The sequence below is a fragment of the Phocoena phocoena genome, chromosome 4, assembly GCF_963924675.1.
Source record: "Phocoena phocoena chromosome 4, mPhoPho1.1, whole genome shotgun sequence".
Classification (NCBI taxonomy): domain Eukaryota; kingdom Metazoa; phylum Chordata; class Mammalia; order Artiodactyla; family Phocoenidae; genus Phocoena; species Phocoena phocoena.
The window spans coordinates 138,353,873-138,366,672 of NC_089222.1; positions in this window are offsets into that span (position 1 = coordinate 138,353,873).

The following is a 12,800-nucleotide window of genomic DNA, read 5'->3' on the forward strand; positions in this document are numbered from 1 at the left end:
CGGGAAGATCCCACATGTGGTGGAGCAACTAAGCCCATGTGGCACAACTACTGGGCCTGTGCTCTAGAGTCCGTGAGCCACAACTACTGAACCTGCGTGCCACAACTACTGAAGCCCGCGCACCTAGAGCCCATGCTCCACAACAAGAGAAGCCACCACAATGAGAAGCCCGTGCACCGCAACGAAGAGTAGCCCCTGCTCGCCACAGCTAGAGAAAGCCCGTGTGCAGCAACGAAGACCAGACACAGCCAAAAATAAATAAATAAAATAAATAAATTTATTTTAAAAAACCAAAAAATAAAAGCATTTATTGGATGGACCTAGAGATTCTCGTACTGAGTGAAGTATGTCAAACAGAGAAAAACAAATACCATATGATATCGCTTATATGTGGAATCTAAAAAAATGGTACTGGTGATCTTATTTACAAAATAGAAACAAAGTCACAGATGTAGAAAACAAACTTATGGTTACCAGGGAGGAGAGGGGAGTGAAGGATAAATTGGGAGATTGGGATTGACATATACACACTACTATGTATAAAACAAATTCGTTAATAAGGACCTACTGTATAGCACAGGGAACTCTTCTCAATACTGTGTAATGACCTATATAGAATTTTTAAAAGAATGGAAATATGTATATGTATAACTGATTCACCTTGCTGTACAGCAGAAACTAACATAACATTTTAAATCAACTATACTCCAATAAAAATTTTAAAAATGAATAAATAAAAGTCATTTATTGAGTGTCAGTTATGTACCAGGCACTTGACCTAGAAGCAAGGGTGAAATAAGGCCACGGGCAGGAAATGAGCAAAGTCATTTATCAGGAACGTAGGCGAGAGGCACGATGGTTCAGGATAAATGGCCGCAGAGGAGACTGGGACAAGAAGAGATGCAAAAGCTCTGTATTTCTTTGCTAGGTCTGCCATAACAAAGCAACGCAGACTAAATGACTTCAACAACAGGAATTTATTTCCTCCGGTTCTGGAGGCCACAGTTTCAAGATCAAGATATCAGCAGGACTGGTTTCTTCTGAGGGCCTCTTTCCTTGGCTTGTAGATGTCTGGCCATTTTCTCCCTGTGTCCTCACATGGTCTTCCCTCTGTGTGGGTCTGTGTTCTAATCTCTTCTTTTTTTTTTAAACATCTTTATTGGAGTATAATCGCTTTACAATGGTGTGTTAGTTTCTGCTTTACAATAAAGTGAATCAGCTATACATGTACTAATCGCTTCTTATAAGGACATCAGTCATATCAGATAAAGGCCCACCCATATGACCTCATTTGGCCTTAATTACTTCTTTGAAAATCCTATCACCAATTACGGTTATGTTCTGAGGTACTGGAAGTTACAACTTCAACATATGAATATGGAGGGGGTACAATTCAGCCCAGAAAACCCCCCTTTTATGGGGTGCTAGTTGCACAGCATAGGGCCATGCCCACCATCCCATGCAGATGGGACAAAAAGTGGCCATCACCGTGGGCTCAGGTGAACTCTGGAGGCTCTCAGGCATCGTGTGTGCAGTCCCCATCCTGGAGAGCCAGCCAGGCCGGTATGTAGCTGGTTTCACTGGAATCCTGGGGGCTAAAGGCAGGTCAGGTCGGCGGGAGACTCAACCCAGGGGTGAAGGTATCACATGATTCTCGCTGCAGTTCCTCTGTGTGTGGGTTTTCCCCACGCCACCAAGTGATTCTCAGACACCAGCTGGATGTCCTACAATCCAACTCAATTCTGATACCATCTACCTGGAGACAGCGTCAGGTCCCACAAGTTAAGGGCTCAGTCCTGCAAGGCTGTCCCATGCCCCCAACCCAACTTCAGCAGCCAGTCCCAAGCCTAGGCTGTCACTTGTGCTTCCGACTGACCAGCCACATATCAGAGGTTCCAACACCCTCCTCCTTGGATTCTATTAATTTGTTAAAGCAGCTCACAGAACTCAGAGAAGAATTTTCTTCCTAGATCACCGATTTATTACAAAAGAATATAACTCAGGAACAGCCACATGGAAGAGATGCCTAGGGCAAGGTCTGGGGCAAGGGCCCAGAGGTTCTGTCCCCAATCCCTACGTGTTCACCAACCTAGAAGCTCTCTGAACCCCGCCCTCTTGGGTTTTTATGGAGACTTCGTTATATTTTTTTTATATAAACTTATTTATTTATATTATTTTTGGCTGCATTGGGTCTTCGTTGCGGTGTGCGGGTTTCTCATTGTCCTGGCTTCTCTTGTTGCAGAGCATGGGCTCTAGGCGCGCAGGCTTCAGTAGTTGTGGCTTGCGGGCTTTGTTGTTCCGCGGCATGTGGGATCTTCCCCAACCAGGGCTCGAACCCGTGTCCCTTGCGTTGGCAAGCAGATTCTTAACCACTGCGCCACCAGGGAAGCCCCAGAGACTTCATTATATTTAAATCATGCTTGAGTAATCACTGGCCACTGGAGATTGGTGCAACCTCCAGGCTCTCTCCCCTCCCCCAGGAGACTAACCCTGTCACCAACCACAGATTGGTTCCCCTGGCAACGAGCCCTCATCCTACGGTGCTTTCCAAAACTCACTTCATTAACATAAACTCAGGTGTGGTTGAAAGGGGTTTGTTATGAATATTAAGACACTTTTTCACTCTTATCACTAAGGAACTTCCAAGGGTTTTAGGAGCTCTGTGCCAGAAAACGGGCAGAGACCAGATACATATTTGATCACAATATCACAAAGTATAATAGTGTCCATGGGAAAGAGGGAAAGAGTAAAGCAGAAGTGCCAAGTTAGTCAGTTCATGAGACCAGGGCTGAAGTCCAGGGCAGGGGCAGGGCCAGAACTGGCAGTGGGGATGAAACTGTGCCCCTCAGGTTGGGACTTGAACCTGGCCAGAACCCAGACTGGGACTTGAACCCACTGTCTTTTGTTTTATTTTATTTATTTATTTATTTGACCACATCACACAGCACACGAGATCTTAGTTCCTCAACCAGGGATCTAACCCATACCCCCTGCAGTGGAAGCATGGCGTCTCAACCACTGGACCACCAGGGAAGTCCCCCCACCGTCTTTTAATTGAGATCTCACACCTGGTCTCAGGACTTAATGAAGCTCAGGTTCTTTATGTCTCCTTGCAGAAAGAATTCAGTGAGAGACAAAGTGATAGGTAAGAAGTGAAAAAAAAGCGGGGGGGCGGGCGGGGGGGGGGGGGGGAATTCCCTGGTGGTCCACTGGTTAGGACTCTGTGCTTTCACTGCAGGGGGCCTGAGTTCGATCCCTGGTTGGAGAACTGAGATCCTGCAAGCGGAGTGGCCAAGAAAAAAAAAGTAGTGGATTTATTTAGAGAGATACACATTCCATAGACAGAATGCAATCCGTCTCAGAAGGCGAGAGGAGAGTGGCCCCAGGGCATGGGGTTGTCACAGAAAGTGAGAGTGGCCAAGGGAGAAACACACTCCACAGAGTGAGGACCATCTCAGAAGGCGAGGGGCCCTGAAATAGGGGGTGGTTGGCTATTATGGGCTGGGTAATTTCATAGGCTAATGAGTGGGAGGATTATGCCAACTATTTTGGAGAAGGGGCGGGGATTTCCAGGAACTGGGCCACCACCCACTTTTTAGCACGTGCTAATGTATTATTACAGTGAGCATATAATGAGGCCCAAGGTCCACTGAAGTTGAATCTTCCGCCATCTTCGGCCTAATTGGTTCTAACCAGTTTATGTCGTATCCGACGGTCATGTCATTCTTTTAAAAGTTGTGCCCTGCCCCCTTCCCTCCTGTTTTAAGGACATCAGAAAGGACTGGGGCAGGGCTGAGCGTATTCCTCCAGGCTGCATCCACGCCAATGGAAATATCAGCTTTCAGGTAGAATCAGCGCATATCATGGAATTGTATGATAATCTCAGGGTCATGTCCTGCAGGACAGAGCCCCATCTTCATGTGCCCCTATGGGCAGGCCTCACCAGTCCTTAGGGAGATCCTCTCCCTCATCATGTGCCCAGTCTTTTGCTGAGCTGGGACGTAGTGGATTGGTGCCTGTGTTAGGCGTGAGCCTGACACACCTACGTGAACTGACCAGCGGGGACCACTCAGAAGGTTGCAAACCCTTAGTTTAAAAGGCTACACCCAATCTCATGGATGCTTCCTGCTCTTCATCAGAGGGAATGGGCAGTGAGATGAGCAAGTTTACTCGTCTTGATTTCAAAGGTTTGAAAAAAAACTGCCTTTCCAGGGACTTCCCTCAGGGAGCAGTGGATAAGACTCCGTGCTCGCAATGCAATGCAGGGGCCACGGGTTCAATCCCTGGTCAGGGAACTCGATCCCACATGCATGCCACAACCAAGGAGCCGGCAAGCTGCAACTAAGGTGCCAGGCTGCCACGACTAAGACCCGGTGCAACCAAATAAATAAATAAAAGTAAATATTAAAAAAACAAAACAAAACTGCATTTCCAGGAGCCATAGATGCCAAGGGTTGTCCTGCTTTCTCCTCCTCATAGTTTCTGTTTTCTCCTCTCTTAGCTCCATTAAAATATGTGTACATCAAAAAGTGTTTTCACTCTCAACACCATAGAAACCTAGAGGGCCATAGGAAACAAGGAGGGTCTGAATTCAACTTATCAGAGTAGAAGCAGAACTTCAGCGTGACCCAGAGCCTGGACGGTCGCTTTTGAGGATGGGTCTTACTGCCACCATCCAGTTACCTCCCTAACACAATTTATCCTTCCTGTGGACAGGCCCCCGGACTGCCAAGTGAGATCAGTTCTAACAGGTGACAGCGGGAGCCCTGTCTTCTGTGTGGCATGTTGCTATGCCCCTGTTAAAAAGAAAACCACAGGGCCAAAATGGTGTCACTGTCACTTGTGCTGAAAGCCCATGATACCAAACCCAGATTTAAAACCGGGCCTAATTGCAGTTCTGACCTTCCCCAGAAATTTGATCTTAACCAACCAGTTTGGAATTTTCTGGTCAACACCAAGTCATTTGGGCCCTCTGTCTTCCCCAGAGGAAGAAGAAGTGGTCTGCATGATAAAACCCTTGCTTTGGGACTTCCTGGAGGTCCAGTGGTTAAGACTCCAGGCTTCCGCTGCAGGGGATGCAGGTTTGATCCCTGGTGCAGGAACTACGAAGTCTTGGGGTGCGATCAAAAAAAAAAAACCCTTGGCTTTCCCTCTCCCCAAAACGAAAGTCCTGGACCGAAAAGAATCCTTTCTTTTCTTTTGCTAATAGCTCCCCTGCCCCGCCCTTCTTATAAAAACCTTCAGTTTCTATACAATCCCATGGAGTACCTGCCCTTCTAGCTGCCAGACAGGACACTGCCTAGTAAAGCCAATTAGATCTTCAGAGTGACTTGGTTGGATGTTTTTAACACTCCAGTCTCTGGAGAGAGCCCTCCTGGGTTCATGTCTAAGCCCTGGTTTTCTGGGTTACCTTGAAGAAATGATTTTAAATTGTATTGTTCACTAAATTTCTTTTCAAATTTGAATATAAACTTCCTAATGTAGGCACAGAACTTGTCTATCTTGTTGGCTGCCGAAACCCCAGCACTAGAAAGAGTGTTCCACACATAGTAAGTGTTACAAAAGTATTGGAGTCAGTAGAAGAGGTAATAGAGACATGAAAAGATATGGATGTGAACATTAAACTTTGTTCTTCTGAAAAAAGAAAAATGATTTAACTTCTCTGCGATTTGGTTTCCTCCCCTGTAAAACATGGATACTACTACTCTCTCCCTTATACACCTGAGTGAATTAATATCCATAAACCGCAGTGCCAAGCACATAATTAATGCTCGGTAATTGTTAGCTAAAGTTACGATTGCTATTAGCTACTCTTAGGGCAGTAGACACACCATTTCCTGAGCTTCTGTCTCGCTCCTGAAACGGAGAGGGACGAGGAATTGACACCACAGGTCACTTCTAGCTCAAGATCTGAGGTCTGGCTTCCCTGGTATTGCTTGCCATAACTATATCTGTATCTATATCTGTTTCTGCATCTATCTATATCTTTTTTTTTTCCACACAGCACTGCAAAGGAGCAGGTAATATGTAACTGTGCATTTCTTTGTCCTCCTATAGACACAATGAAAAGAGTGAATCTTAGATACAACGATGGAGGATGTATTGGGGAATTCCCTGGCGGTCCAGTGGTTAGGGCTCAGCCCTTTCACTGCAGGGGGCACAGGTTCAATCCCTCGTCGTCCTCGGGGAACTAAGATCCGGCAAGCAAGTAAGCTGTGCAGCACGGCAAAAAAAAATATTGAAAAAAGTTAGCTGGAGGATGTATTCATTTCCTGGGGCTGCCTTAACAAATTACCACAAACTGGGTGGCCTGGAATAACAGAAATGCATTCTCTCACAGTCCTGGGAGGCAGAAGTCTGAAATCAAGGCGTATGCACGTTTCGTCCTCCTGGAGGCTCTCAGGAAGAATCCCTTGAATGCCTCTCTCCCAGCTTCGGATGGCTGCTGCAATCCTCAGCGTTCTTTGCCTTGTAGATGTATAATTCCAACCTCTGCCTCTGTCTTCACATCTTCCCTCTGTGTCTCTACTTCATATCTCCTTCTGCCTTCCTCTGTTTTTTAAAGATTCTTTTTTTTTTTTTGATGTGGACAAATTTTAAAGTCTTTATTGAATTTGTTACAATATTACTTCTGATTTATGTTTTTGGGTTTTTTTTGTGGCTGCGAGGCATGTGGGATCTTAGCTCCCTGACCAGGGATTGAACCCGCATCCCCTGCATTGGAAGGCGAGGTCTTAACCATTGGACTGCCAGGGAAGTCCCTCCCTCTGCCTTTCTCTTACAAGGACACCTGTCCTTGGATTTACGGTTTGCTCTAAACCTAATTTCATCTGCAAAGTTCCTTTGTCTAAGTAAGGTCACACTCACAGGTTCTGGGGGTTAGGACTTGAACATAACTTTTAGGGCCACTATTCAATCCTCTCTAGGCAGAATAACACCCTGTTTCCTTTGGGGACAGCCTGAAGTAAGATCCTATTACTTATCATCGACCACATGTGGATAAAACATTGCTTTCTGTGTTCTCTCATTTTGGGCGTTAGGACAACATACATAATTAAATTGGGCCACTGCTATGTACTTCTTCATTTTCTTCTGAAGCTAACCATAGTTACAGCTACACACTCTCCAACACCTACTATGTGTCAGATGTCTTTGTAGACACCAGGATACAGTAGTGAACAAAAACAGACAGAAGCCTTGCCTTCGTGGAGCTGAACTCCTCCTGGGAGAGGCAGAAAATAAATAAAATAAATAGATTTTTAAAATAGTATGTTAATATCAGAAAAAAAAAACAAAACACTAATTCTAGAGCATACAAACACCCCAATGTTCGTAGCAGCATAATTTACAACTGCCAAGGTATGGAAGCAACCTGTGTCCATCAACAGATGAATGGATAAAGAAGATGTGGTATATATATACAATGGAATACTACTCAGCCATAAAAAAGAACAAAATTTTGCCAATTGCAGCAACATGGATGGACTTGGAGGGCATTTTGCTAAGTGAAATAAGTGAGACAGAGAAAGACAAATACTGTGTGATATCATTTATATGTGGAATCTAAAAAAATACAACAAACTAGTGAATAAAACAAAAAAAAGCAGACTCACAGATATAGAAAAAAACTAATGGTTACCAGTGGGGAGAGGAAATGGGGGAGGGGCAATATACGGGTAGAGGAGAAAAAAGGGTTATTATGGGATTATATGAAATCATGTGTGTGAAACTTTTGAAAATAGTAAAGCACTGTAGAATTTTTTTAAAAAGAAACTAGGGACTTCCCTGGTGGTGCAATGGTTAAGAATCTGCCTGCCAATGTAGGGGACACGGGTTCGAGCCCTGGTCTGGGAAGATCCCACATGCCACAGAGCAACTAAGTCCACAAGCCACAACTACTGAGCCCAAGTGCCACAACTACTGAAGCCCGCACACCTACAGCCCATGCTCCGCAACAAGAGAAGCCACCACAACGAAGAGTAGCCCTCCTCGCCGCAACTAGAGAAAACCCATGTGCAGCAACGAAGACCCAATGCAGCCAAAAATAAAAAGATTAATTAATTAATTAATTTTAAAAAGAAGCTAAAAATAGTATGTTAAATGTGGTAGGTACTACGGATAAAAATAAAGCAGGAAAGGAAGGAGAATAGGCAATGCTGAAGGATGTATGTGTGTGAGAGAGAAAGGGAGAGAGAGAGAGACACACTTTAAACAAGTGTCCAGGGAAAGCATCATCCTCACGGGACACTTGAGTAAAGACTTGAAGAAGGTGAGAGGCAGGTTCACTCGAAAGGTGAGTGTTTCTGGGACGTTCCTGGTACATTAACAGTCCAGAGGACAGGGGCTTTAGGGGAAAGGATGGAGGAGAGAGCAGTAGATGAGATCTGAGAAGTAAAGGGTGTTAGGGGAGATAAGGCAGGGTCTCGTAGACATTGCTATGGTCTGGCTTTAACACAGGTAGTATCTGGAGATGGTTCCTGTGTCCAAATGTCAGTTATCACATGGTAGAGCTAGGGACATCCACAGTCATAGAGGGAAGCTTGGTTACAGAACGTTTCCCCCATTCACACTTTGAACACAAGATTCATGTTAAATTTTTTTTTCAAGAGCAAACTCAAGCCTTAAAATAAGAATTCAAAACCAAGTATATTTCATCTAGCAATCTCACTTCTGAGTATATACCCAAAAGAATTGAAGCAGGGATTCATGAATGCTGTTCATAGCAGTATTATTCACAGTAGCCAAAAGACAGAAACAACCGAGGTATTTACTGACAGATGAATGGGTAAACAAAAGTGATGTATCCATACGATAGAATATTATCCAGCCTTGAAAAGGAAGGATGTTCTGACACTTGCTACAACATAGCTGAACCTTGAAGACTGTTAAAAAACAAACTTCAACTGAGTAAATTTTAAGGATCTTATTGGTTTTATTCAAGGATTTATGAATCAGGCAGCAACCACTCCAGCAGATAAAAAGGAGCTCTGAGGAGTTGTACAAATTGAAAGACTTTTTTTTTTCCCCAAATAAAAGACTTTTACCGGCAGAAGGGACCAGGAACAAGGAAGTTAATGGGGCAAAAAGATTGGTTTTGGCAAGGTCACTTCCCTTTAGGGGATGGCAGGATCTATCAGGCATATTATCTCACTAGTGCTGAGCAGGTGACTCCTTATTGACTAGTTTAAGATTCCATTTCTGAAGGAGGCCAAACTGTAATTCAGTCTTGATTTTGGGGTGCGGAAGGGGGGTTGATAAATTGGGATAGACATATACACACTACTGCATATAAAATAGATAACTAATAAGGACCTGCTGTTTAGCATAGAGAACTCTACTCAACACTCTGTAATAACCTATATGAGAAAAGACTCTAAGAGTGGATATATGTTTATGTATAACCAACTCACTTTGCTGTACAGCAGAAACTAACGCAACATTGTAAATCAACTATACTCCAATAAAATTTTTTTAAAAAAATAAAAATAACACCCCTCCCCCCAAAAAAGTCTCGATTTGGCAACATGGGGCTTAGCATAACTGACTCCATATCTTGTTTTTAACAGGATTTTATGCTAAGTGAAATAAGGCAGTCACAAAAGGACAAATATTGCATGATTCCACTTATATGAGGTACCTAGAATAATCAACTCATAGAAAAACTAGACTAGAAGTTACCAGGGACGAGGGAGGGGGAAATGGAGTTATTATATGATAGGTAGAGTTTGTTTGGGATGATGAAGAGGTTCTGGACACAGATGATAGTGGTGACTGTACAACAATGAGAATGTGCTTGATGTCACTGAATTGTATACTCAAACATGGTTAAAATGGTCAACTTTAGTTATTTGTATCTTGCCACAATTTCAAAAAAATTAAAATTAAAATTAATTTAAGCCCCCCTCAAAATACTAAATATATTACTTATTCCCATGCAACAAATACATGTATTTTAGTCTCCAAAAAATCTTTTAGAAAACAACAACATCAACAGCAATAACTACATCTTGTAACTCCTAAATCACTTTCAGAGATACAGAGTGCTTTGGGGAGTGGATAACAGGAAATAGGTTCTGCCTGAACAGAAGGAAAGGAAATGGTCATTTCCCCGCCTGTCTTCAGCACTGTTTATGTAAAAATATTCTGTCCTCTTAGATGTTTTGACTTTTGGTATCCTCCTCCTAGGCAAGCCGGAAACCCTGAGGGTTAATATCTTTACTCTTTGTTTTTAAGCAGCAGCTGAAAGTCAGCATATGAAAAAGAATTTTTAATTAAAGAGAGCAGAGCAAGAAACAGAACCTCAATTTTACTTATTTCCCACACCACCTCTCAGGCAGGAATTTACATACCTGAAGTTATACAATTTTTCCCAGTTTCTAAACCATGGCCCTAATTAAGTTTTAAGATTTCTATACCCTTCACCAAATACTTCGTCTATCATAAAAATCTTCCTTGGATCCAAAAAAGTTTAAGAAATTGTTATAGGGGACTTCCCTGGTGGTGCCGTGGTTAAGACTCCGCCTGCCAATGCAGGGGACACGGGTTCGAGCCCTGGTCCGGGAAGATCCCACATGTCGCAGAGCAACAAAGCCCGTGCACCACAACTACTGAGCCTGCGCTCTAGAGCCCGCGAGTTACCGCTACTGAGCCCACGTGCCACAACTACTGAAGCCCGTGCACCTAGAGCCCGTGCTCCGCAACAGGAGAAGCCACCGCAATGAGAAGCCCGCGCACCGTAACGAAGAGCTCGCAGCAACTAGAGAAAGCCTGCATGCTGCAACGAAAACCCGACGCAGCCAAAAATAAATAAATTTATTAAAAAAAATAAAAAAGAAATTGTCATAACATACTTGGTGGCACAAAGCCCTTTGAATTCCCAACTACCTCAACAGCACTTTATTTCTTTTTCTGTATTTTAATTTCTTTACCTGCAGAAAAAAGAAATTTAAAAATCCCCAAACCTTTATTCTATATTACCAATGAATTTATTTTTCATTACATATATTTTCATAAAAAACATGCATAGGGCTTCTCTGGTGGCGCAGTGGTTGAGAGCCCGCCTGCCGACGCAGGGGACACGGGTTCATGCCCCGGTCCGCGAAGATTCCACGTGCCACTGAGCAGCTGGGCCCGTGAGCCATGGCCGCTGAGCCTGCGCGTCCGGAGCCTGTGCTCCGCAACGGGAGAGGCCACAACAGTGAGAGGCCCACGTACCGCAAAAAAAAAAAAAAAAAAAGAAAAAGCAGAATTTAAAAACTATGGTTTATAGAGTCACACTCCACCTCCTATAGGATTGAATATCTACATAAACTTTTCTATTTTATTTTTTATTGTAGTTGATTTGCAATGTTATTTTAGTTTCAGGTGTACAGCAAAGTGATTCAATTTTATATATATATTCTTTTTCAGATTCTTTTCCCTTATAGGTTATTACAAAATACTGAGTATAGTTCCCTGTGCTATATAGTAAGTCCTTGTTGGTTATCTATTTTATATATGTGTGTGTGTATGTTAATCCCAAACTCGTAATTTATCCCTCCCCTTCCCCCTTTCTCCCTCCCCTTCCCCCTTTCTCCCTTGGTAACCATAAGTTTGCTTTCTATGTCTTTGGGTCTATTTCTGTTTTGTATATAAGTTCATTTGTATCTTTTTTTTAGACTCTGAATATAAGCGATATCATATGATACTTGTTTTTCTCTGTCTGGTTTACCTCACTTAGTATGATAATGTCTAGGTCCATCCATGTTGCTGCAGACGGCATTATTTCATTCTTTCTTATGGCTGAATAATATTCCACTGTATATATGTAACTACATCTTTTCCATTCATCTGTCAATGGACATTGAGGTTACTTCCATATCTTGGCTGCTGTAAATAGAGCTGCAATGAACATTGGATGCATGTATCTTTTCGAATTATGGTTTTCTCAGGTTTACACAAAGGTTTTTTTTAATAAGTTTATTTAGTATTTTTGGTTGCATTGGGACTTCGTTGCTGCACGTGGGGGCTTCTATGCTGCAGTGAAGCTACTGCAGCTCATGTGCCTAGAGCCCATGCTCTGCAACAAGAGAAGCCACTGCAATGAGAAGCCCATGCGCTACAATGAAGAGTAGCCCCCACTCGCTGCAGCTAGAGAAAGCCTGCAGGCAACAACGAAGACCCAGTACAGCCAAAAATTTAAAAATAAATAAATAAATAATTTTAAAAAAGAATACTTGCCTATTCTGCCCATTTATTCAATATTTATTGATGTCAGTATGAACTCAATAATATTTATTGTATACTTTGGGTTATAACCTAATACTGCTTTCTTTTGCTGTTCAAATTGTTCCAGCTGTGGCCATTGTGGTCTTACATGTGTTTGGCAGAAAGAAAACCAAAACAAAGCAAAAAGACAAAACTGAGTGGGGGTGGGGATAAATTAGTAGTTTAAGATTAAAAGATACACACTACTGTATATAAAATAGATAAACAACAAGGACCTACTGTATAGCAGAGGTAACTATATTCCATATCTTGTAATAACTTATGATGGAAAAGAATCTGAAAAAGAATATATGTATGTATAACTGAATCACTTCTCTGTATACCTGAGACTAACACAACATTGTAAATCAACTATACTTCAATTTTAAAAATTATAATAACTGAGTACCTACTGTGTGCAGATGCTGTCTTGAGTCCTCTTTGACCTTTAAATGTATTTTTTTGGCATTTGGTTTCCAAAGCCCATGTACCCAGCAGGACCAAGAGTACTGGCTCTCTAACCAGATGGTGACTTTGCACTAGTTATCTAATCT